This window comes from Sarcophilus harrisii, chromosome 5, assembly GCF_902635505.1.
Source record: "Sarcophilus harrisii chromosome 5, mSarHar1.11, whole genome shotgun sequence".
In the NCBI taxonomy this organism is placed as follows: domain Eukaryota; kingdom Metazoa; phylum Chordata; class Mammalia; order Dasyuromorphia; family Dasyuridae; genus Sarcophilus; species Sarcophilus harrisii.
Window position 1 is genome coordinate 172208187 of NC_045430.1, and position 25024 is coordinate 172233210.

At 33.0% G+C, this 25024-nt stretch overlaps 1 pseudogene; it reads left to right on the forward strand.

Annotated features, from left to right (window-relative positions):
• LOC116419366 overlaps positions 1-24177 on the forward strand; it is a 103066-nt pseudogene extending 78889 nt beyond the window's left edge.
• The last annotated feature ends 847 nt before the right edge of the window (positions 24178-25024 follow it).

Here is a 25024-nt window from a genome sequence, read left to right on the forward strand (position 1 = left end):
TCAGGCCTTACATTCTGGACAGGGTTTATATTATTGAACACAGAGACTACTTTAGCTGTTTTGGCTGCCATGTCACATTTTTTGACTTACATTTGGCTTACAATTTTTTAAAACTTTCTTATTTTGTCATATGAACTATTTGCTCATCAGGTATTCTCCATTACCCTGCCCCGCCCCACCCCCAGGACAGTTGGGGTTTTTGGAATCAAATATATTACTGTACATTTTTTTCAATTTCAGCTTTGGTCCATGTTTCTAATCTGTGTCTATATTTTAGGAACCCAGTTCTGTAGTACTATTTAGCTCACAAAGAAACTTTTCTCACCCAAAAGAAACTAGGAGTGGAAAAGGGATAGGAAAAAGGCTGGCTATTAGAAGGTAGAAGAGAAGTAGAAGGAGAAAGGGATAAGGAAAGGGGAAGTATTATAAAAGGGGAGGGCTGTTTGAGGGAGTTGGTAGTCAGAAGCAAAATACTGGAGAGGAGGTAAAAGGGGAAAGGAAAGAGAAAAGTATAATTTAGAGAAAATAAAATGAAGGTAAATACAGAGAGTAATTTTAACTGTGATTGTGAATGGGACGGATTCTCCCATAAAACGGAAGCAGATAATAGAGTAGATTAAAAGCCTACAATAGATTCTCCACCAAAACAAAACAAAACAAACAAACACATTTAAAGCAGAGTGATACATACAGAGTAAAGGTAAAATCTATTATGCTTCAACTGAAGTAAAAAAAAAAAAAAAAAGCTAGGGTAGTGATCCTAACATCAGATCAAGCAAATACAAAAAAAGATCTAATTAAGAGAGATAAGGAAGGAAACTACATTTTACTAAAGGGTGCCATAGATAATGAAATAATAGCAGTACTAAACATCTATGCACTGAGTGGTACAGTATCCATATTCCTAGAAGAGAAGTTAAGAATGCTGTAAGAAGAATTAGATAGCAAAATTCTACTAGTTGGGGATCTCTGACTTGCTCTCTCAGAACAAGATAAATCAAACCACATAAATAAGAAGTTAAGAAAGTAAATAGTATTTTAGAAAAGTTAGGTATGGTAGGCCTTTGGAGAATATTGAATGGAGACATAAAATAATACATATTTTTCTTGGTGGCACATGGAACCTACACAAAATCTGACCATGTATTGGGGGGATAAACCCTCAAAATTAAATACAAAAAGGCAGAAATAGTAAATACATCTTTTTCAGATAACGAAACAATAAAAATTACATGTAATAAAGGGCCAGGGAAAATAGAGTAAAAATTAATTGGAAACTGAATAATCTAATGTTAAAGAATGAGTGAGTGAAACAAGAAATTATAGACATAATCAATAATTTTATCCAAGAGATGACAATAATGAAACAACATACCAAAATTAATGGAATGCAGCCAAAGCAGTTCTTAGGGGAAATTTTATAACTCTAGGTGCTTACTTGCATAAAATAGAAAAAAAAGATGACCAATGAATTGGGTATGCAATTTTAAAAGATAGAAAAAGAACAAATTAAAAAACTCCAATTAAATACCAAGTTTGAAATTCTGAAAATAAAAGTGGGAGGATTAATACAATTGAAAGTAAAAAAAAACTATTGAACTAATAATAAACAAAACTAAGAGCTAGTTTTTATGAAAAAATAACAAAATAGATAAACCTTTAAATTGATTAGAAAAAGGAAAAAAAAGAAAATCAAATTATTAATGTCAAAAATGAAAAGGGTGAACTCTCCACCAATAACAACAAAATTAGAGCAACAATTAGGAGCTATTTTGCCCAAGTATAGCCAGTAAATTTGATGAGATATATGAAATGGATGAATACTTACAAAACTATAGATTGCCCATAGTCTCATTTTAGAAAAAGAAATTGAACAAGAAATTAATCAATTCCCTAACAAAAAATATCCAGGGCCAGATGGATTTACATGTGAATTCTACTAACACGTAAAGAACAATTAATTCCAATACTATGCAAACTATTTTGGAAAATAGAGAAATAAGTAGTTCTAACAAATTCCTTTTATGACACAGATATGGTACTGATAACTCAACCAAGTAGGATCAAAAAAGAGAAAAAAAAATTATAGATCAATTTCCCTAATAAATATTGATAAAAAATCTTAAATAAAATATTATCAAAGAGATTACAGAAAATCATCCCCAGAATAATACACTACGACCAAGTAGGATTTATACCAGGAATACAGGACTGGTTCAGCAAGAAGAAAACTATTAGAATAATTGACTATCTCAACAACCAAATTAACAAGAAAAAGAAATTAAGAAAATTAGAGTAGGTAATGAGGAAACCAAATTATTACTCTTTGCAGATGATATAATAATATACTCAGAGAATCAACTAAAGAACTACTAGAAACAATTCATAACTTTAGCAAAGTTACAGAATGCAAAATAAATCCACAAAAGTCATCAGCATTTGTATATGTTACCAACAAAGTCCAGCAGCAAGTCATACAAAGAGAAATTCCATTTACAATAACTGTAGATAATATAAAATATTTTTGAATATACCTGTGAAGGGAAAGTCAGTAACTATATAAACACAATTACAAAATACTTTTCATACAAATAAAGTCAGATCTAATTAACTGGAAGAATATCAAGTGCTCATAGTCAAACCAAGCTAATATAATAAAAATGACAATACTGTCTAAACTAATCTACTTATTCAGTGGCATACCATTCCATTTCCCAAGAAATTTTTTACAATGCTAGAAAAAATAATAACAAAGCTCATATGGAAGTACAAAAGATCAAGAATTTCAAGGGAATTAATGAAAAAATGCAAATGAGGATGTGTAGGTATACACAGGCCTAAAACTATATCATAAAGCAGTGGTCATCAAAACCATTTGGTACTGACTAGTTGATCAGTGAAATAGGTTAGGTTCATCAGACACAATGCTGATAAAGGTTTCGTTTCTAAAATATATAGAGAATTGGCTCAAATTTATGAGTTCAAGCCATCCTCCAATTGATAAGTGATCAAAAAATATGAACAGACAATTTTTCGATAAAGAAATTAAAGCCATTCATAGTTATATGAAAAAATGTTCTAAATCATTACTGATCAAAGAAATGAAAATTAAGACAACTCGGGTATCACTACACACCTTTCAGATTGGCTAAAATGAAAGGAAAAGATAAAGATGAATGTTGAAAGTGATGTGGGAAAACTGAGTCACTAATACCTTGTTGGTGGAATTGTGAACTGATCTAACTATTCTGGAGAACAATTTGGAATTATGCCCAAAGTGTCATCAAATTGTGCATATCCTTTGATTCAGCAATGTCTCTATTGGACCTCTATCCTAAAGAGATCATAAAAAAGGGAAAATGTTTGTCACAACCTTTATTGTAGTGCCAAGAAACTGGAAACTGAGTGAATGCCCACCAGTTGGGGAATGGTTGAATAAATTATGGTACATGAATGATATGGAATATTATTGTTCTGTAAGAATGGATCAGCAGGATGATTTCAAAGAGGTCTGGAGAGACTTACATGAACTGATGCTGAGAGATGTAGTAGAAGCAAGAGAACATTGTACACAGCAACAAGATTATGTGATGATCAATTCTGATGAACAAAGCTCTTTTCAACAATGAGGCAATTTAGACCAGTTCCAATGATCTTGTGATGAAGAGAGCCATCTACATTCAGAGAAAAAGAACTGTGGTCACTGAGTGTGGATCAAAACATTTTTGTTATTTGCTTGCATTTTGTTTTCTTTCTCATTTTTTCCCTTTCTGATCTGATTTTCTTATGCAGCATAATTGTGGAAATGTGTATAGAAAAATTGTACACATTAAACATATATTGGATTACTTGTCATCTAGGGTGGGGATAGGGAGTAGGAAAGGAAAAATTTTGGAAAACAAGGTTTTGTAAGGATAAACGCTGACAATTAATTATCTATGCATATGTTTTGAAAATTAAAAACTTTAATAAAAAAGATAGGTAAACTCTCTGAGTAAGGATCATGATCCCTCTCTCAACTGATCTCCAATCATACTGCCCTATTCCTATATTTATTATATCCTCATTTACATTATATTTATTTATGTACATATATGATCTCTCCTATTAGATTATATATTCCTTGAGGACAGAAACCAAGTTTTCCTTATCTTTATGTCTCCCAACTTCTAGGACAATTAATTATGTCATATAACATTGAATACATTTTTTTAGAAATTAATGCATCCAGGCTTGGAAAAAACCGCTTACCTATTTGCACAGGTCAAGAGCTTTGTATTACCAATGTCCAACAATGGGGATAGGAGAGAAATATGTATAAGGCTAATTTCATAAGAAATAATATAAAGACTGAAGTGTTTTCAACATCTCTGGCTAGCAGAAATCTGTGCACAACAGAGGAATATAGTTAAATAATCACAGGAACTCAGGACTTCCGAGCTGGAAATATTCTCATTTTATTGACAAAGAAACCACTAAAAAATAATCACAAGTGAAATCTTTCACAACCTATCATTTCATCTAAGGCCATTAATTTTCAGGAAGAAGTCTACTACAAATCAAATGTATGTTTGGACACAAGATGGTATCATTTATAATATTCACTGTTAATAGAAAAACACTAGTACCATCTTCAGTTACCTGCCAGTGATAGACATTGATCAGATCTGATGTCAGGATAAAGATTTATTAATCTGTGACATGATTTGATTCAGTGCTTTCCCTTTTATGTACCCAGAAGTTATTAATCAAGCTGGGGCTATTTTTAGGATGTTCATTTCTTTCCATATATCAATTGGGAAAGTGGAAAGGGAAAATGGGAGATTAATGGGAAAACCAAGAACACTAAGTAGATATTGAAGTGCTGAAGATTAAATAAAAGAATGAGAATCACATTAATTTGTGCCATGTTGTAAACTCTGGGAACCTAATCTCTGAATCATGAAATAAAAATTATATAGTGTTTATTATCATTAGGATCTCTGAATGACCATTTGTAATCAAAGCTATCCCTAAAGAATTAGGGTAATGATGTGATCACAGTAAAGAGTATAAGGAAGAACACATGGTTATTTTGTCCTGCAATTATATTTTGTTGAATTATTGTCATGATTCTAAGTCAATTCCAACCTTGACTTTCTCAAACTTTGGTATCAAATATGAAATTTTACATGATAGATCTATTTTAGGAATAATAAATTGGGCTACTCATGTGGTGTGGCTAAACAATGAGTACAAGGTAGAGAAATTGCCACATATATAAATGTTAGTTGTGATACTACTATTCTATGTAAGGGGAAGTATGAAGCAGGACTGAAAAGCTTGTCTGTGATAGTAAAGTCTTAACATAAAGAATGTCTTAATCTTTTAAAAGGTGTTAGAACTAATTAACAAGTAGGTCTATTTGAGAATGCAGTTTTCTTAAGCCAGTGGAAGACACAGAATTATTGGAGTTTCTTTTCTCCCTATATTAAAGCATTGTAGATTATGATTTAGTTGCAGATAATACTTAAATATACTTCCCATAGAGATATATACAGATAAACATCAATAAATTCCTATATTAGTATCATAACATACCTCAAGCTCACTAAGCTGACTTTGTGTTGAAGATTATGAAATTGTTCACCAATTAAGTAAGAATTCAAAAGAAGGCTAATTGTTATGGGAAGTTTTTTGTAGTTATTTTCTTTCTATATGAAAAGAGTGAATTTGTGACATTTTCCTCAACTCTGTATTTTGATTCCATAAATTTTCTTCACTACATTTGGAATCAGAAGATCTAATTTAAATTATCACTCTCCTGATCACAAATTGTATAATTTTAGAAAGCTTTTGCCCCTCTGAGCTTCTGTTTCCATGCCTTAAAAATGAGGGTATTGTAACAAGTTATTTCTAAGATCCTTTCAATCACAAATTCTGTTTTATAATCTTCTGTGAAATATTATTTGACAATAGTACAGCTACATAATCAAAATACAGCTTATCATCAGAGCAGTAGCTAGGAATTTTTGTGTCTGGAGCCAATAAATGGTAAAGCATGTGCTAAGGAATTGGAGGAAGAATGGTACAGAAGGGAAAAATACAGCTCATTTTAATTTGTCACCCATCTGCTTCTCGTATCAAGTACTTGTTCTTGTTAACTAGGTATTAAGCTCAGTTCTGCTCCCAAGGCCTACTAATTTCAGTACCCTTTAAATTCAGAAACCTTAAGTAAAGTTCTAGTTGCCCTATCCTAGTTACACTATTATATTAGACTATTATGTTAGGCATTAATGATAAATTAATAATTTGTTATTTTTTCCTAGAGGAAAATATAACAGGGACAATTAATTAAGTTCTATATGAATAAATCCTCATTCTATCTGAGTATCATGTTAGATAAACATGCTTTATAGGCTTAGGCATTTTCATAAAACCTTATTGTGATGATCTCATATTTTAAAATCAGCCAGAGTCAGGCATTCAGGTTAAGGGAAAATCTTCAATCTTTATTCTCAGTAGAGGTGAAGGGGGATCTGAGGTGAAGGGGGGATCGTGATAGCAATGTAAGCAGCTGCGACAAGAAGCCAGCCAGCAGTCTCTTTCTGCTTCTCTCTCCGCCCCTCTGCCTCCACCCACCAAAATCGTCATTTCCTATAGAACACATCAGGACTTGCACAAAGAGTGGGTGGGGGCCATTCTTTCTCCAAGCATATATATTAATAAAGTATGGTCCAATTACTATTTAGCCTCATGTGCTTGGGACCTCAGTGCATCAACTAGAGCTTCAGCCCATTACACCTTATTTCATGTTATCCAAAGAAACTAGCATTGCTACAAAAATAAAGTACTAGAAAAGCATTGCTTAAATCCTTGTGGGATACTCAAATACCTATTTTCTGCCTCAGAATCAGAATAAAAAATGAGATGTTTATTCACAGAAGCATAGCTGTCAGTCTGAACACCCCCAAAGTGAAAGCACAAAGAGAAAAAGGAAGGAAGGAGATGAAAGTAGCTCACTGCAGTGCAGAAATGGAGTTTGGAAATTGCTTGCAGGGTATGAAGCCATGATTGGCTGTGAACTAACAGCACCCTTTAGGAACACATTAATCTCTCTATAATAAATCTTTTTATTTTTGTTTTGTTGAAACTTTTTTTTCTAAATCTACTGTCACTTCACAATAAACAATTTTTCCCACCCTAGAACCCTCTCAGTTTCCAGAGAAAACAGTCAACCTATCAAGCAAACATAGTGGATAGCTTAGTACTCCAAGAAAAAGGAAGCATGTTCTCTCTCAAGTTGTATGGAACCAAGATTGGTGATTCCAATTAACCTGATTTTGTATGCTCATTAATGTTGTTTTCATTTATGTTGTTGCAGTCATAATGTACATAGTTCTCTTGTTTCTAATTTCTTTGCTTGCTATCAGATCTTATTTTGACATATTTCTTGCAAGTGCTCATATCCATATTTCTTTCCTGGCAACAATATTCCATCATATTCATGTACCACAATTTATTGGACCATATCCAATTGATGAGCACCCAATTCTTTTTTCAAAAACAATAAGATTTGTCCCCATTTTTTGCTTCTAAAAATGTTGCTCTGAATGTATATATGTATACACATGCATATAATATTACATAGGTATAGAAATAGATATTCAATCCCATCTACATCCATAAGTGAGGGAAATTAGGTGTCACAGTAGATAGTGAGCCAATCCTAGAATGAAGAGCACCTAAATTCAGCTCTATCTTCAAATACTTACAGGCTGTGTGACCCTGAGCAAGTTACTTAACACTGTTTTGCCTCCATTCCTCATCTGCAAAGTGAGCTGGAGAAGGAAATGACAAAACCACTCTAGTTTCTTTGCCAAGAAAAGTCTAAATGGGTTTTTGGAGAGTCAGATATGACCAAAACACCTCAACAACAAACCATCTTCATAGAGAAGGATCACAGGTTATAAACAGAGTAGTGACTTTTTTTTGCATAATCCTGAAATCTTTCTATGATTACTGGACCATAGCCACCAATATAATTGTTTATTCATGTTCTCACAGCCTCTCCATTGTTCATTTCTATCTTTTATTGCTTTTGCTAATTTTATTATTTAAAGATGAAATTGCATAATTATTTTAATAAATATTTTTCCTATAAGTGATGTGGTTATCATATTTGGATAAAAGTGTATTTCTCCTTTTGATAATTGTTCAAAGATGAGAATAATAAATATTGGATGGGCTATAGAAATACAGGTATATTATTATACTATTGCTAGAGCTGTGAATAGGTCCAAACATTCTGGAAAGCAATTAGGCTTAATTTAAAAACTGATTAAAATATACAAATTCTTTGACTTAGAGATACCATTGCTAGGCTTTTTCTCCAATAAGGTCATAAATAGAAAGGTCTCATGTATATCAAAATGTTCGTGACAGTACTTTTTGGTAGCAAAGAACTTGAAATTAATTAGATGCCCATCATTACAGGAAATAGTTAAATCTATCATTATGAATGAATGTGATGGAAGTGTAAAGAATTCATAGAAGAATGGGAAGATATATCAGCTGATGCAGAATGAATAGGAAGCACAAAGAGAAAAACAATAAGCAAGTTGCCTACAATGTAAATCAGAAGATTAAAAAAAAAAAACATGAATGCTGTGCAATTATAAAGATGTAATTTGGATCTAAAAAGAGATAAAAAAATGTTCATTCAGTCTTTTCTTTACAGGGATAGGGGACTATTGATGTGAGACAAATTGTTTACTGTTAAACTTGATTGATGAGTTTTGCTGAAATATTTTTTCTCTTTTTTTATCCTTTGCTACAATGATATTCTATAAAGATGTTATAAGCATGTATCCCACTCAGATAAAGGCATGGCATTTCTGAGTTTGATGATGTGGAGCTCACAAACATACAAAGAAAAAATAGAAGAAATAAGAAGAAAAATCCTAAGAAAATCCTAAGAAAAAATCCCCAGGACCAGATGGATTTACATGTGAATTCTACCAAACATTTAAAGAACAATTAACTCCAGTGCTCTATAAACTATTTGGAAAACTAGGGATTGAAGAAGTCCTACCAAATTCCTTTTATGACACAGACATGGTACCGATACCTAAACTAGGTAGGTTGAAAACAGAGAAAGAAAATTATAGACCAATCTCCCTAATTAATATTGATGCTAAAATCTTAAATAAAATATTAGCAAAAAGATTACAGAAAATCATCCCCAGGCTAATACACTATGACCAAGTAGGATTTATACCAGGAATGCAGGGCTGGTTCAATATTAGAAAAAATATTAGCATAATTGACTATATCAATAACCAAATTAACAAAAACCACATGATGATCTCAATAGATGCAGAAAAAGCATTTGATAAAATCCAACATCCATTCCTAATAAAAACATTTGAGAGGATAGGAATAAATGGACTTTTCCTTAAAATAGTCAGGAGCATATGTTTAAAACCATCAGTTAGCATCATATGCAATGGGGAAAAACTGGAACCTTTCCCAGTAAGATCAGGAGTGAAACAAGGTTGCCCACTATCACCAATATTATTCAATCTTGTATTAGAAATGCTAGCCTCTGGAATAAGAGTCCAGAAAGAGATTAAAGGAATGAGGAAACCAAACTATTACTCTTTGCAGATGATATGATGGTATACTTAGAGAACCCCAGAGATTCTACTAAAATATATTAGAAATAATTTATAACTTTAGCAAAGTTGCAGGATATAAAATAAATCCACATAAATCCTCAGCATTTTTATACATCACCAACATAATCCAATAGCAAGAGATACAAAGAGAAATTCCATTCAAAATAACTGTCAATAGCATAAAATATTTGGGAATACATCTACCAAAGGAAAGTCAGGAATTATATGAGCAAAATTACAAAAAAAAAAAACTTTCCACACAAATAAAGTCAGATTTAAATAATTGGAAAAATATTAAGTGCTCTTGGATAGGCCGAGTGAATATAACAAATATGACAATTCTCCCTAAACTAATCTATTTATTTAGTGCTATACCAATCAGACTCCCAAGAAAATATTTTAATGATCTAGAAAAAATAACAACAAAATTCATATGGAAGAACAAAAGGTCAAGAATCTCAAGGGAATTAATGAAAAAAAAATCAAAGGAAGGTGGGATAGCTGTACCTAATCTAAAACTATATTATAAAACAGCAGTCATTTGGTATTGGCTAAGAAATAGATTAGTGGATCAGTGGAATAGGTTAGGTTCAAAGGACAAAATAGTCAACTATAGAAATCTAGAGTGTGACAAACCCTAAGATCCTAACTTTTGGGATAGGAATTCATTATTTGACAAAAAACTGCTTGGAAAACTGGAAATTAGTATGGCAGAAATTAGGCATAGATCCACACTTAACACTGTATACCAAGATAAAATCAAAATGGGTCCATGATTTAGGCATAAAGAATGAGATTATAAATAAATTAGAACATAGGATGGTTTACCTCTCAGACTTGAGGAGGAGGAAGAAATTTGCAGCCAAAGATGAACTAGAGATCATTATCGATCACAAAATAGAAAATTTTGATTATATCAAATTAAAAAGCCTTTTTACAACCAAAACTAATGCAAACAAGATTAGAAGGGAAGCAACAAACTGGGAAAACATCTTCACAGTTAAAGGTTCTAATAAAGGCCTCATATCCAAAATATATAGAGAATTGACTCTAATTTATAAGAAATCAAGCCATTCTCCAATTGATAAGTGGTCAAAGGATATGAACAGACAATTTTCAGATGATGAAATTGAAACTCTTTCTACTCATATGAAAGAGTGTTCCAAATCATTATTGATCAGAGAAATGCAAATTAAGACAACTCTGAGATACCACTATACACCCGTCAGATTGGCAAAGTTGACAGGAAAAAATAATGATGAATGTTGGAGGGGATGCGGGAAAACTGGGACGCTGATGCATTGTTGGTGGAGTTGTGAACGAATTCAACCATTCTGGAAAGCAATCTGGAATTATGCCCCAAAAGCTATCAAACTGTACATACCTTTTTATTCAGCAGGGCTACTACTGAGCTTATACCCCAAAGAGAAAACTTAAGAAGGGAAAGGGACCTGTATGTGCCAAAATGTTTGTGGCAGCTCTGTTTGTAGTGTCTAGAAAGTGGAAAATGAATGGATGCCCATCAATTGGAGAATGGTTGGGTAAATTGTGGTATATGAATGTTATGGAATATTATTGTTCTGTAAGAAATGACCAGCAGGATGAATATAGAAAGGGTTGGAGCGACTTATATGACCTGATGCTAAGTGAAATGAGCAGAACCAGGAGATCATTATACTCTTCAACAATGATACTGTATGAGGATGTATTCTGATGGAAGTGGATTTCTTCGACAAAGAGAAGATCTAATTCAGTTTCACGTGATCAATGCTGGACAGAAGCAGCTACACCCAGAGAAAGAACACTGGGAAATGAATGTAAACTGTTTGCATTTTTGTTTTTCTTCCTGGGTTATTTTTACTTTCTGAATCCAACCCTTCCTGTGCAACAAGACAACTGTTCCGTTCTGCACACATATATTGTATCTAGGATATACTATGACATATTTAACATGTATAGGACTGCCTGACATCTAGGGGAGGGACTGGAGGGAGGGAGGGGAAAAATCGGAACAGAAGTGAGTGCAAGGGATAATGTTGTAAAACAAAAATTTATCCAGGCATGGGTTCTGTCAATTATTCTTTTTAATAAAAAAAATTCAATATTGCAGCTGTAGGTTAGCAAAGGGCAGTAAGCTGGGGAAATTCTACCTAGCCTCAGAGATCTTCCCTAGAAATTCAAAAAATTTCATTATGCATATATTTTAAAACTTTTGCCCTGGTTTAAAAGCAGATATATGACCCATCATGAAAAAGTGCAGATAATGGTAAATCAGAACAAATAGAAATTTTAAAAAATTTAACTTCAACTAATTTGAATGAAATAACATGTTTCATCTAGTATTGCTTTCTCCTTGAGCATTCTTAGAGGGATAATCTGTAATGTTACTGATTGAACAGAACTTAGGGTATAATCATAAAATTTTGGTTCTAAAATGGAATTTAGAAGTCACTTATCACTTCACTCATATTTTGCAGATGAGGAAACTGAGGTCCAGAGATGTTAAATTTCTTGACAAAGGTTAGATAACTAGTTAATAATAGAGCTGAGAGTTGAACTTCTGTCTTCTGATCTTCTGTGCAATATTCTTTCTACCATAATGTATCTCATACAAAAAGGAGTACCGATTTTTATTGATTTCTGAAAATCATGGGTTTTTTTTCTGAATTTGTAGTAGAAGATCTGGTATTAAATCTCTACCCTTAATAGGTTGGTTACATCACTGTATAAGCAAAAGGAATCAAGTTCACCTCTTTGATCCTCAATTTCTACATTTATAAAATGGAGTAATAGAACCTGTATAGCAGTGCTCTGAGGAAAGTGCTTTGCAAATCAAAGTCAAATATTGCATAAATCTGAATTATTTTTATTACTATTTTTCTCCTTTAGTTAGGATGATTTTTCCTGAAGATTATCTGGGCATATTGGGAGGAGGTGTGAAATGCAAAAACATACATGAATATAAGGAATAGGGCTCTTGGGAAATGTTTCTCAGGGATGGCAAATCTGTGCTACTCCAGAGTGGCATTCTGTCTTAACTCCCCAAATGATTCAATCTTTGTTGAAAAGAGAATCAACATTCTTTGACAAAGAGACCTAATTCAGTTTCAATTGATCAATGATGGACAGAAGCAGCTACACGCAAAGAAAGAACACTAGGAAATGAATGTAAACTGTTAGCATTTTTGTTTTTATTCCCAGGTTACTTTTACCTTCTGAATCCAATTCTCCCTGTGCAACAAGAGAACTGTTTGGTTCTGCACACATATATGGTATCTAGGATATACTGCGACATATTCAACATATATAGGACTGCTTTCCATCTAGGGGAAGGGGTGGAGGAAGAGAGAGGTAAAATCAGAACAGAAGTGAGTGCAAGGGATAATGTTGTAAAAAATTATTCTGGCATGGGTTCTGTCAATAAAAAGTTATTATAATAAAAAAAAAGAAAACTCTCAAAATGGGTCATGGAGAGTCATATACTACTGAAAAATGACAAAACAAAAATGTCCTATTCTTTGCCCAGAATTTATATGTATCAATTTGAGTTCCCTTTTCTTTCATTTATATTGACCCAATTTGTAAAAAAAAAAAAAAAATTCCAAGTACAGTGGAGGTATAGAGATCAATTTATTTGTAACTTTAGGGTCTTGGTTAGGATTTTAAGATAGTGATGTTCTAGCCAATTTACAAGAAAATAAAAGTACAATAAAGAAACAAAACAAAAAAAAAGGGAAAGAAAACAGAATCAACACTCTTCCAACTGCTGAGATATTGGAGTGCCTGAAAGAATCCCTGAGATCCACTGCTGGAGTGAGAATTAATATTTTTGAGTACCCCAAAGTAGGAGAGCCCTGAATATAGGGTCAGGAAAGTGAATTCAAAACTATCCTGATAATTGGGATCATAGATTATGGTATCCTAGAGTTTAGATGTGGAACAGATATTAGAGATCATCTAATCCAATGGTCCCCTTCTCTTAATTTTATAGATGAGAAAATTTATGTTTAGAGAAATCAAGTGACTTGCCTATTATTAAACAATGTCTGAGGCAGAATTCAAACTGAAATTTTGTACAAACAACTAGATTTGATAAATAACTTCCCTTCTGTCAGGAATTATTCTTAATAGATGTTTTGTTGTTATGGGATTTTCTGTATGGTTGTTGTTGTTGTTGTTGTTGTTGTTTGCACTCAGCATTTCCACAACACTCCCACTCCACAAACCCCACTGTCCCTCAGCTAAAGACATGGTGTCTTCATGTCCAGATGGCTGTAGTTCAGAAATATGTGAGGAAAGTCGGATTTTCTAAAAGGATTTTTTGCATTAACTGAAGATTTATTACCTCCCTAATTAATAGTTTAATGATGACTATATGTGTAAGTTTTCACAAAACTACTGTCATTTTATCAAAATTCCTGAAAATATTACTAAATAACTATATGTGTTTCTTAATATCTTCTTAGGACAGAAGTTAGAGTTGAGAATTCATTTGGGGGTGGAGAGAGAAAATGAAGGAATGGAAAAGAAGCATGATGATAGAAAACTATTACTCTATTCTCTGGGCTTATTGCATATCCTCTGGTATATTATTATTTTGGAACAGAGGGAACATAATATAGTCCCTAATTGATAAGGCGGCATGACAAATTTGGTGATCACACTGATAGTTTTTATAAAATCACTTAAGATGTTTCCCATTGGAATGCACCAGGATCAGCATAAGTAACCCCAGGTCTGCCAGAGTTGATAATGCCTCTTTTAATCAAAGAGCTCAGAAGGCTAATCAGATGCTCTCAAAGGAAGTTGAACCATAACCCTGTGAAAAGCTGAGTTACATTATCAATTCTCCTTCCCTTTGCAACTGGATTATTCCAAAGAGAAATTCCAAGGATCTGCCAAAGCCATAATGAATTGAGGCTAAAACTGAGTTTTAACAAGAATCAAAGGATGGTAAACATTCACTGCTTCTTTTTCCTACATAATTTGTCACACTAGTACCTGAGTCTTCCCCTTCCCCTTTATAGAGACTTCCCAAACTCCATAGTCCATCAAGATTGCATTGAAAGGGTGGCAAACTTGTGAAATGGTCAGAAAGTTTGTCTTGATCTTTTTCCACTTTCTTTTTCTTAATCTCACTCTGGGTTATCAATTTTCATTTGAATTTTGCCACCTTTAACCAGCATTGCCCAACTTCTATTACTCTCATCTCATTCTCTTACTCTTTCTATTTCTTGAGCAACTTTTATGTAGGAAGTTCTTTTCATTTAAATCAATATAATAAACATTTAGTCAGTGCCTATGATGTTTTAAGCTATATGCTGTGCTTTTGACTGCTAGCCAGTTAAACTAATACAATGAAACTGTCACAAATAGGTAAACATTAAGGGAAAACTTAAATACTGTCTTAGAAAAGGAATATCTTTCCATGCTGGTAGTTTTATGTATCAGGACAAACTGTGAAGAAGCTCATAGGTTATAGAAATTTCTAGATTTGGATTTGGAAGGGATGTAAGAGGTCATCTAATTCATCCCCTTCATTTTACAGATGAAGAGAGCTTGTGACTTGTGTAGAATTTCTCAGGTGGGATTCAGACCCGGATCTTTTAGATTTTCAGCCTATTATCTGTCTTCTACAATACAATATTTCATGGAAATTGTTGTTTTGGCTTTACAAATCACAAGGTATTTTATTGCCCACAATGTGGTGCCATTCCTATCTTACATTGATCATTGAAAAAGCAATAATATTCTATTCTGTGTGCAGCACACTGCCAGGTATTCTGAAGCACACAAATACTTCTGAGTTCATTCAAGTTCTTGCAATTGCTATTGAGTACTTGATGACCCTAAACTAAGCACAGAGTATCTCTGAGGATTTCCAGACATAAGACCAATAAAGGCTAGATCATTTAAGACAAAAGAAATTGATTAAATGAGCAAGAAAAGCAGAAGTCAAACTCTCCATCAATCTAGAGAAACAGAATCAATCCTGCATCATGTTATATCAGAGCATATCCTTTATTTTTAGAGCAAAGTACAATGAGAAACTTTCTTCAGTTGAAGGTAAATTCCTGTTATGTTTACCCAAAGAAAACCAAGTTAAATCAAATATTTGGTGGAAGTCTTAAAGGGAGAATATAATGCCAAAAGAACAACATAAAACCTGAAAAATATATGTTTTTAAGGGTAAAGCATGAACCTCTCAATAAAATATAGAGGAAATGAATAAAGAAAAGAGATAATGGAAAGAGTATTGTATTTGGAGTTAGATGGATGACGGGCTCAAAGTCTTTGTAACCCTGGACAATTAACTTAACTTCATTAAACCTCAGTTTCCATATCTGTAGATTTAGATTAGATTAGAAAAAGGTCAACCTACATTATCATCACTGTCTTGTCCTAAGGTTTATAATCAAATCTCTAAAGTCCTTGACAGAACAAAATCTATAAACCTGTGAAGGTTTTTATTGAGCCTTAGGTTTTTTTCTCTTTTTTTTAAACAGCATTAGAGAAGTATCTGCCTGCTTCCCTCCCCCAACTCCAGGACAAGTATTATAAACCCAGAAACTATAGCAAATCATACCAGTGACTTGACAAAAACAAAACAAAACAAAACAAAAACAAAAACAAACAAACAAAAAAAACCAAGTGGCTAGGTGTTTTAATTTATTTTGGTTTTTTGTTGATCTAATCATATTGTCCTTTCTGATTCACTAGAGAAAGATGTCTATATTTATTAAAGGGATCACTAAGTGTTAATACTTTGTTAATCCCTTATTATCTTTGTAATCTGATCTTTACTTCCTATGGTTATATGGAATGTAGAGGGAGGGAAGGATTTGTTCTTACATTTCTAAGGCTAGGGAGGACTCTGACTTCTTTCATGGATGAGTCTAGAGTATGTTTGTATTTATTAATTTTAAAAATCATGTTTTTTCTTCTGCCCGACCCTAGATCATATAGAACTACATCCAGATTAGTTTGAATAATGAATCCTGTAAAGTGATAACATTCTTCAAGTTTTCAGTGAACCAATTGCTATCTTTTTAAAATAATTATAACTTTGAATAGTGCAAATTTGAATACACATGACCACTTCATGTGAATCATTATTCAAACTAATCAGGACCTAACTGAATTAGATATCTCAGTATCTAATAGATCTGAGATCTCATCAATTAGGGAACTATATATATATATATATATATATATATATATGTATATAATTGCTCTAAGCCTTTTCATCCTGCTCAACTTTTGTCCATGTCATCCCAGTCCATACCTTTCAAGAATTTCTTAATTATATTTTGCTTTATGCACTTTAGAGGAAGTTGATTTCATGAAGAAGATTATCCAAGTGAAAGAGCCCTGAAGCTTCTTTAAAGAGGATCCCAGTTTCAAACTGCTTATTCTACTAAGGAAAGATGTTCTATTCCTGAGAAAGGGGTTTTCCTTTACTGAAAAGCTATCACAACCATGTACTCAGCTAGTTCTGGCTCATTGTGGATACTGTCCATTGAAAACAAAGCTTACCACTGTTTCTTTATTATTCATCTTCTCTTTTGTCTGAGAGCCAAAGAAAGCTTTTCTTATTCTTGTTCTTTTTCATCTCCTTTCTTTTTTTTTTTTTTTTTTATAATTCCTTTCAATTTCGTGGGAACATGTCAGAATCACATCATTACAGGATGTTATAGGTAAAAAGGTTCTAAAAGATAATCTGTCCAATCTCCTCATTTTACAGATGACGAAAAGTAAGCCCAGAGACCTGAGTTTGCCCCAGATCAGGTGGTGAGTTAGAAATGATTTATTCCAGTTGAGTTCCCAAGAGGACATTTTGTATTTGTCCTGGCTTCCAAAGGATGAAACCAGAAGTCCAGAATCTTTAGAGCAAGCTTCACTATTAATTGATCAATAAGTGGAATAAACTCCTAAAGGAATAAATAGGCACCATTACCATAAATGGTCTTAAAATAGGGAAAGGGAAAAAAGAGCATTTAGGAGAGAAAAAATAATGTTAGCTATAACTGTGAACTTAGGGGAACTGTCCCTTGCTTAACTGAGCCACTTTTTAGTCAAAACAGAAAAGGATTGCAATCTTCAGGACAAGACTGTACTGTGATGATTATGTAGATTGATCTCCTTCTATACAGTATAAGCATCCCTAAAAACAAATACAATTGCATATAAAGAATTTACTTCTGCACTAAATCATATTTTTCCATCAACTTCCACTATCATTTCAGGAGATGTTTCCTCACAGGGAGAAAAACTGGCCTTAATAACACAAATTCTATTTCAGAATTCACTACAAGTAATTTTTGTTTCTGACAAGGTACAGTGTGTATGCACTTATTATTCTGATTTAAAAACTTCAATGTTCACATTCAAATACATTTATAATTATTTCCATAGGATCTAATTTCAAATATTCAAATTGATGAGACCTGAATGTTTGAGCAGCAATGTTGTATAAATCCATGCTACTCCATTTTAGGGATGAAATATTGTTATAGTGTGAGTGTTATATTCAAATCTCTAATCTTTTATGTGAGTGAGAATAGTAAGTGGGGAGCTGGGAATGAATTGACTGAATTCAACTTGTATAGAATGGAAAGGAAAAAGTGTCAGTCAATTCATCAACTTTTATAAATTGCAGGTGGCAGTTCTCTTGAAGAGGAATCCAAAAACATCAATATCAGATACTTACAGTGAAAAAAGCATGATTCATAGCAACTGCCCACCCCAGCCCACATAAGGCACTGAAAATCTACATGTCTTCCATGTTTGATATAAATACCATACTACCAAACTAAGAGTCAGATACTGTACTAAATTTCTAAATTCTTAATATTATGGCTTAAAAGCCCCAAAGTATTCTTTTTTCCCCCTCCAGATATCTCAATCAATATAAGTAATCACTAGCCTTCAATAAACTAAAAACAGGCTACTGTCCCATTAAGTGGATATAAAGGTGGTTCTTTTCCTTTAAATGGAATGGGATTGCTATTAATATGTGTTTGCTGACACTAATGGTTAACTAATTGATAACAAAGCTCTCAAAAACCTCTTAACCTGATAAGAAAGATAGTCTAAGTGCTGTGCAGACTTAAAACAAGTCTGAGACTTGTTTTTTGTTGCTAACTGCTGTGAGGCAGGACTCAAAATAAGTGATCAAATTGGTTTTGACAAATGTTTACTATCTCCATATAAGAATAACTTCTGAAAATGTTATTAAGGCTCCATTGTATACTCTGTTTGGTAAATTCTTGTGAACTAATGAATTTTCCCAAGACAAAAAAAAGGCATTTGGTTAAGGAGAAGGGGACAAGAAGAAAGGGTAAAAATTTATCTTTCTATAAAGATTTATTCTATAGATATTAGGTCTACAGGTAAGCCCCCAAAGTTTTCTCTCACTTCTATCACAATTTAGGTATCATGCAGGTTAATAGAATGCATAGTTATTCTCATGATTATATAAAGATGTGATATTACTATTATATGTATATAGTTTGGTAGTATGAATATAAATCTACAAGAGTATGGCTGGCTAATGTGAATGAAAACTTGTATACATGAAAAGGTAATCCAGTGGTGTGAATGGCTTATGGCAGTAATTTGGACAGATCAGGTACTCAAATGGAGTCAACTAAAACTCTGCTAATTTTGACTATTTTGTACTTAAATTATTTATTTGCAAATCATATAAAGAAACTTCTCCCAAAAAACTTAATTTTATGAATTATCAATTAAAAATTAATTTTTTTGCAATTAACACAAATTAATTTTATTTCCTTCCTTTCACTACCCTATTGTACAAAAGAAAAACAGAAACAGAACCTTTAGAACAAATAAGCATAATCAAGAAAAACAAATTCTTGTTTATATTTAAAGATCTCTTTCTCTCTCTCTCTCTCTCTCTCTCTCTCTCTCTCTCTCTCGTTCTTTCTCTCTGTCTCTCACTTTCTGTCTCTCTCAACTTATAGATGTAGATATAGATTATCATTCTACATTTTGAATACATCACATATGTGTCAGGACGTAGGAAGCATGCTTCATTTTAGTCCTATATTGTTGAGTTCTTAAGTCTTCCAAAGTTGTTATATGAATTGTTCTCTCATCCTGTTCACTTCAATCTGCATCAGTGCATAGAACAAGTCTTCCTAGGTTTCTCTAAAACCATCCCTTTCATCATTTCATACAGAAAAATAACATTCCATTATATTAATTTACAATAATTTGTTCAGCTATTTCCCAATTGATAGATACTCCATAAGTTTTCTGTTCTCTACTATCACAAAAAAGCTCCTATAAATACTTTTATATATATGGATCCTTTTTTTTTTCCTTTCTTTTTTCTCCTTTGGATAAAACCTAGCAGTGAGTTTAGTAATTATGGGGGCCTAGTACCAAATTGCTTCTCAGAATGGCTGTGCCAATCTGCTGTTCCATCAATAGTATCTTAAAAAGGCTTGTTTTCTGACAGCCTCTCTAGCATTTGACATTTTCCCTTTTTTTCATCCTTCCAAAATCTAAAGAATATAAGGTAAAATTTTGGAGGTATTTTAATTTGCATTTTTCTAAATATTATTGATTTGGAGCATTCTGTAAATAAGTTATTGATAGCTTATATTATTCCTAAGAAAATCTCTCCTTTACATTCTTTGAACTTTGCTTATATTCTTTGGAGAATGGCTCTAAATTCTTATAAATCTGAATCAATACCTCTTATAGCTCTGAAATCAGATTTTATCAGAGAAACTTATAGTAAAATTTTTTCTCCTTCAATATTCTATTTCATTTCCAGTTCTAATTTTACTGGTTTTATTTGGGCAAAACTTATAAACATTATGTACATTTATTACTTTTCTTTTATGTGATTCTTTTTTTTTTCTTTAGAGGTCATGAAGTGTTCCCCTATCCCATCTATTGTGCCACCCAGCGACTTAGATGGTACAGTGAGGGGTCTGAAGGAATACAACCTCAAACATTTATTAGTTGGATGACATGAAAAAGTTCCTTTTCTTTTCTCTGTTTCAATTTCTCCAACTGTAAAATGGGGGTCATAATATCACCCCCTCTCCCAGGTTCTTATGAGGATCCATTGAAATATCTGTGAAGAACTTAGCTAAAAGTAGGCACAATAGTAGGTGCTTAATAAATGCTTGTTTCCCTCCTCAATCTGTAAATTGAAAGGGTAATTTCTACCTTTTTCTATTTTTTAATGATTGCATCTTTATGTCCAACTTATATATATTTTTTGTAGCTTATCATGGTATATATTGTAAGTTATTGGTTTATATATCATTTTTGCCATGCTGCTTACCAGTTTTCCAAGCAGTCTGCAACAGATAGTCTTCTCTCTATGGAACAACTTGACTCACTGACTTGTGCGCTTTAGTAATTTCTTTACTGTGGTTAAACTCCTATTAGAAATATTGATGGAAGGGCAGGTAGATGGTGCAGTGGTTAGAACACCAGCCCTGAAGTCAGGAGGACATGAGTTCAAATCTGTGTTCAGACACTTTAACACTTCCTAGTTGTGTGACCTTGGGCAAGTCACTTAACCTCAATTGCCTCAGCAAAGAGAGAGAGAGAAATATTGATCGCCCATTTTCATGTCTGTTACCTTATCCATTTCTCATTGTTAGATGTGATTTATTCCCATTCTACATATGATGACATATTGGCCCTATCATGTTTTAAAGAGTAGTACTTATTTCTTTCAAGCCAAATAGTATATTTAAAAATTTAATCTTAATGTATATTTTTGGTTCTTATTCTTCATTTGTTTGAGATTGTGATTTTTTTTTAATTCTGGATTTTGCAAGCAAATGTATTATTTAAATTGTTTGTGCAGTCCTTTATGAAATAACCTATGAAATAATAATTTTGGTAATTTGTTTCTTTTTGCTTCTTTTCTTTTTAAAAGCACATTACTTTTCAAATATCTTTCTCCCTGATCCCTTATCCAATAAGTACTCCCTTATAACAAAGATTTAGAAGGAAAGAAGGGGGGAAAATGATTTAGTAAAATCAACAGATATATTGATTGCATCTGACAATAATTATAGTATTCCATATCCTTAGCTGTGCCTTTGTAATGAAGGGAGAGACATTTTCTAAACTTTTCTATGGGTCAGCGGTTGGTCATTATGATTACACAGTGTTCAGTTTCATTTTATTGTCCTTTCCATTATAATAGTGCTCATGTGAAAAAATACAATCTGAATTTCAGTGTAAAACTCCTAATGTCATAGCTCTATATGCAGCATCAGAGAGTACCTAGTTTCTTTGTGAAAAGTAGGGCACTGCTGTGGTTTCAGTAAGGGCTCTGTTGTGTGGATGGAATGGAATTTTGTAGCATCGGACATTTAAAAATGGTTTTGTTGTTTTCATTTATCTATTTGGATATTTGGAATTTGGAAATTTCCATTTGGAATTTTCTTGGCAAAGATAGTAGAATGGTTTATTTTGTCCTTCACATGTTCATTTTACAAATTAGGAAACTGAGGCAAATAGGGTTAAGTGACTTACCCAGTGTCATACAGCTAATTAATGTCTAAGATCTGATTTGATCTGGTCTTTCTGACTTTGAGCCTGGTGCTCTATCCACTGTGCCAACCAATACTCCATATAATTAATCTATTTGTTAATAATGCAGATCAATATGGAATTACCATTAAGCAACTAACTAAAAACAGAATTATTTTCTTGAGATAAAATTAAAAAAAATGTGTCATTTTTCTGACAATAGGATAAAAGATCAAATTTCTACTGAACTCACCAATGCATTTCCAATAGTGATCTTGTTTTGTGCCTATTTTATAGGGCTAGATTTAAGTTCAAAGGAGAAATAATGAATGTAAAGCCATTGTAGACTTTCCAAGCACTAAGCCAATGACATTATCATTAATGACTAATGAAAAATTCAAAATGTGACTGATTTTTCAAAGAGAAACTTCTTCCTGCCCTCCACAAACATCTTCTTTCTCCTATAGATTAGTTGTAAGCAAACTATGCCTTTTTAAATCTGTAACATTATGGAAGTAGTTTTCTTTTGAGGCAAATGATATACTCCCATTTTATTTGGAGAGTTTACAGATGGACATTTAGAAAATTGCATAAATTGAAGGTTTTATAAGTCTGATCTGATAGCTCAATTAAAGAAGGAGAGCAAGAGAGAGAAAGAGAAGGGGGAAGGAGAGGAGGGAGAGAGAAAAAGAGAGAGAGATAGAAAGGGAGAGGGGAGAAAGAGAAAGAGAGATAGAAAGGGAGAGGAGAGAAAGAGAGAGAGAGATAGAAAGGGAGAGGGGAGAGAGAAAGAGAAAGAGAGAAAGGGAGAGGAGAGAGAGAAAGAAAGAGAGAGAAGAAGAAGAACAAGAACAAGAAGAAGAAGGAGGAGGAGAAGGAGGAAGAGGAGGAGGAGGAGGAAGCGAAAAAGGAGAAGAAGAAGAAGAAAAAGAAGAATATTGTGTATCATTGTTTGGTAACAGTAGTTAAAGATGATAGTTGAAGTCACAGACAAAAGAAATGCATTGAGTATGGGTAGATAAGGAAAGTAATACAGAGAGAACAGAAATGGAAAAAAGTATAAATTTTGTATATGTATGATACTTATTTTAAGGAAAGGGAAACCAATGCTTCTTATTCTTTGTAATATTCTCTTTTATTCATAAATAATGTTTTTCATTCATTACACACTCATACTTGTTAATTAGCAGATTGGTAATGTATGTTAAAAAATTTTTTTAAACTAGTTTTTTAAATCAGTTGTTGGGATTTGGTAGAAGGGAAGAATTAACTAGTTTTTGTTGTTTAAAGAGTTAGCAAATATTTACAACCTACTTATCTAATTATAGTTCTTAGCTTATAAAGAACTGACTCAAAATTGATATATTAATGAGTCAATATATTTTCAATATGAAGCTATCATTTCATTGCTATGGGGAACTAATGGTGTGGAAATTCCCTCCATTGATGGAGTTCAGCAGCTTATCTATAATTAATGGTCTCAGATAGTTTCTTAATGCACTAAGTTTAGGTAATTTGCATATGATAACACAGCCAGTCAAAGGTAGAACTTGAACCTACTTTTTCTTGAGCCAAAGACCTACCAGGTCCAAAGATGAACTAGAAAGTTAAATAAGTCAGTGTCCCTGACCTCATAGGATGCACAATCTAACAAATAGCTTTAGAAACAAATAATTTATTGCAACTGCAGATGAAAAATTCAAGTCTGGGAGGAGGAGGGAAGGAACAAGGTCAAGTTATTGACATCTGAGAGTGGGGTTCAGGAATGGATTTATGGATTAAACAGCAATTAAGTTGAGCTATTTCTTCCTATTACATCAATCAGCTTTATGTATTTTCGATGGAGATGGGCTGAATAACTCCCAAGAAGTTGCCTGTGGTATCCTAGACCAAGAAAAGCCACAAAAGAAGAGAAAAAGCAAAGGGATTTTATCTCAGGAAAACGAATGTTTGATCTCTACACAGTATTCAATAAAATTGTGACATGGATAAATAGATGGTTTTTATGACTGCTTGTATGACAATAGCTATCCTCCAGATTCCCTCAAATCTTCCATAGTTAGACTTGTGCCACTGGATCCCATCAGTCTCTCATTTCTCTGTTGCTTTTTTTTTTCTTACCTTCCTCTAACCTCATAAATGTCCTCTACCTCCAGCTTCAGGCATTCAATACTTTGCACTCTCATCAATTGTTCTTGTCAAATCTGCTTTAAGAAAGAATCAGTCATTTCTACCTCAACATTAATAGGATTTGAGAAGGAAAGCATTAAACTTTAGTCCTACTTAAACCAATACAAACAAAGGTAGATGAAACGTGTAGAAGTACCTTTGATAATGTCCTACTCTAACACTTCCTCAGAATGTAGAGGTGGCAGCTGGTTCTCAAATGCCATACTAGCAGAATTCAAATTGACTGATGAAGTTAGAAAGACTTCAGATAACAATACAATGAGATATTGTGTGTTCTCCATTGGAAAAATACAGGCTCATTATCAGAAAAGTGGCCATCAGGGAATGAGTTATTCAGTCATGGTGATCTATAAGATCCTAAGATGAGATATGTTCTGCATTTATTCTGGCTGTGATTGTTGTTTGTCCTTTATTCTCAAAGAGGACCACAGCATAAGAGAGGTGACGCCATGGCATGCAAGTGAACTGGAATTAAGTGAGGGAAAGTCACCAGCCTCATTTTTTCCTGTTGAACCACCTATGTTCAGTGGCAAGATAAGGAAAAGGCCAGGGAATGGCTGCATTGACAACATGCATATCAGTCAACATATTTAAATCTAGATATTAAACTCTTAAATGTTACCTCTTAGATGGATTAGTTT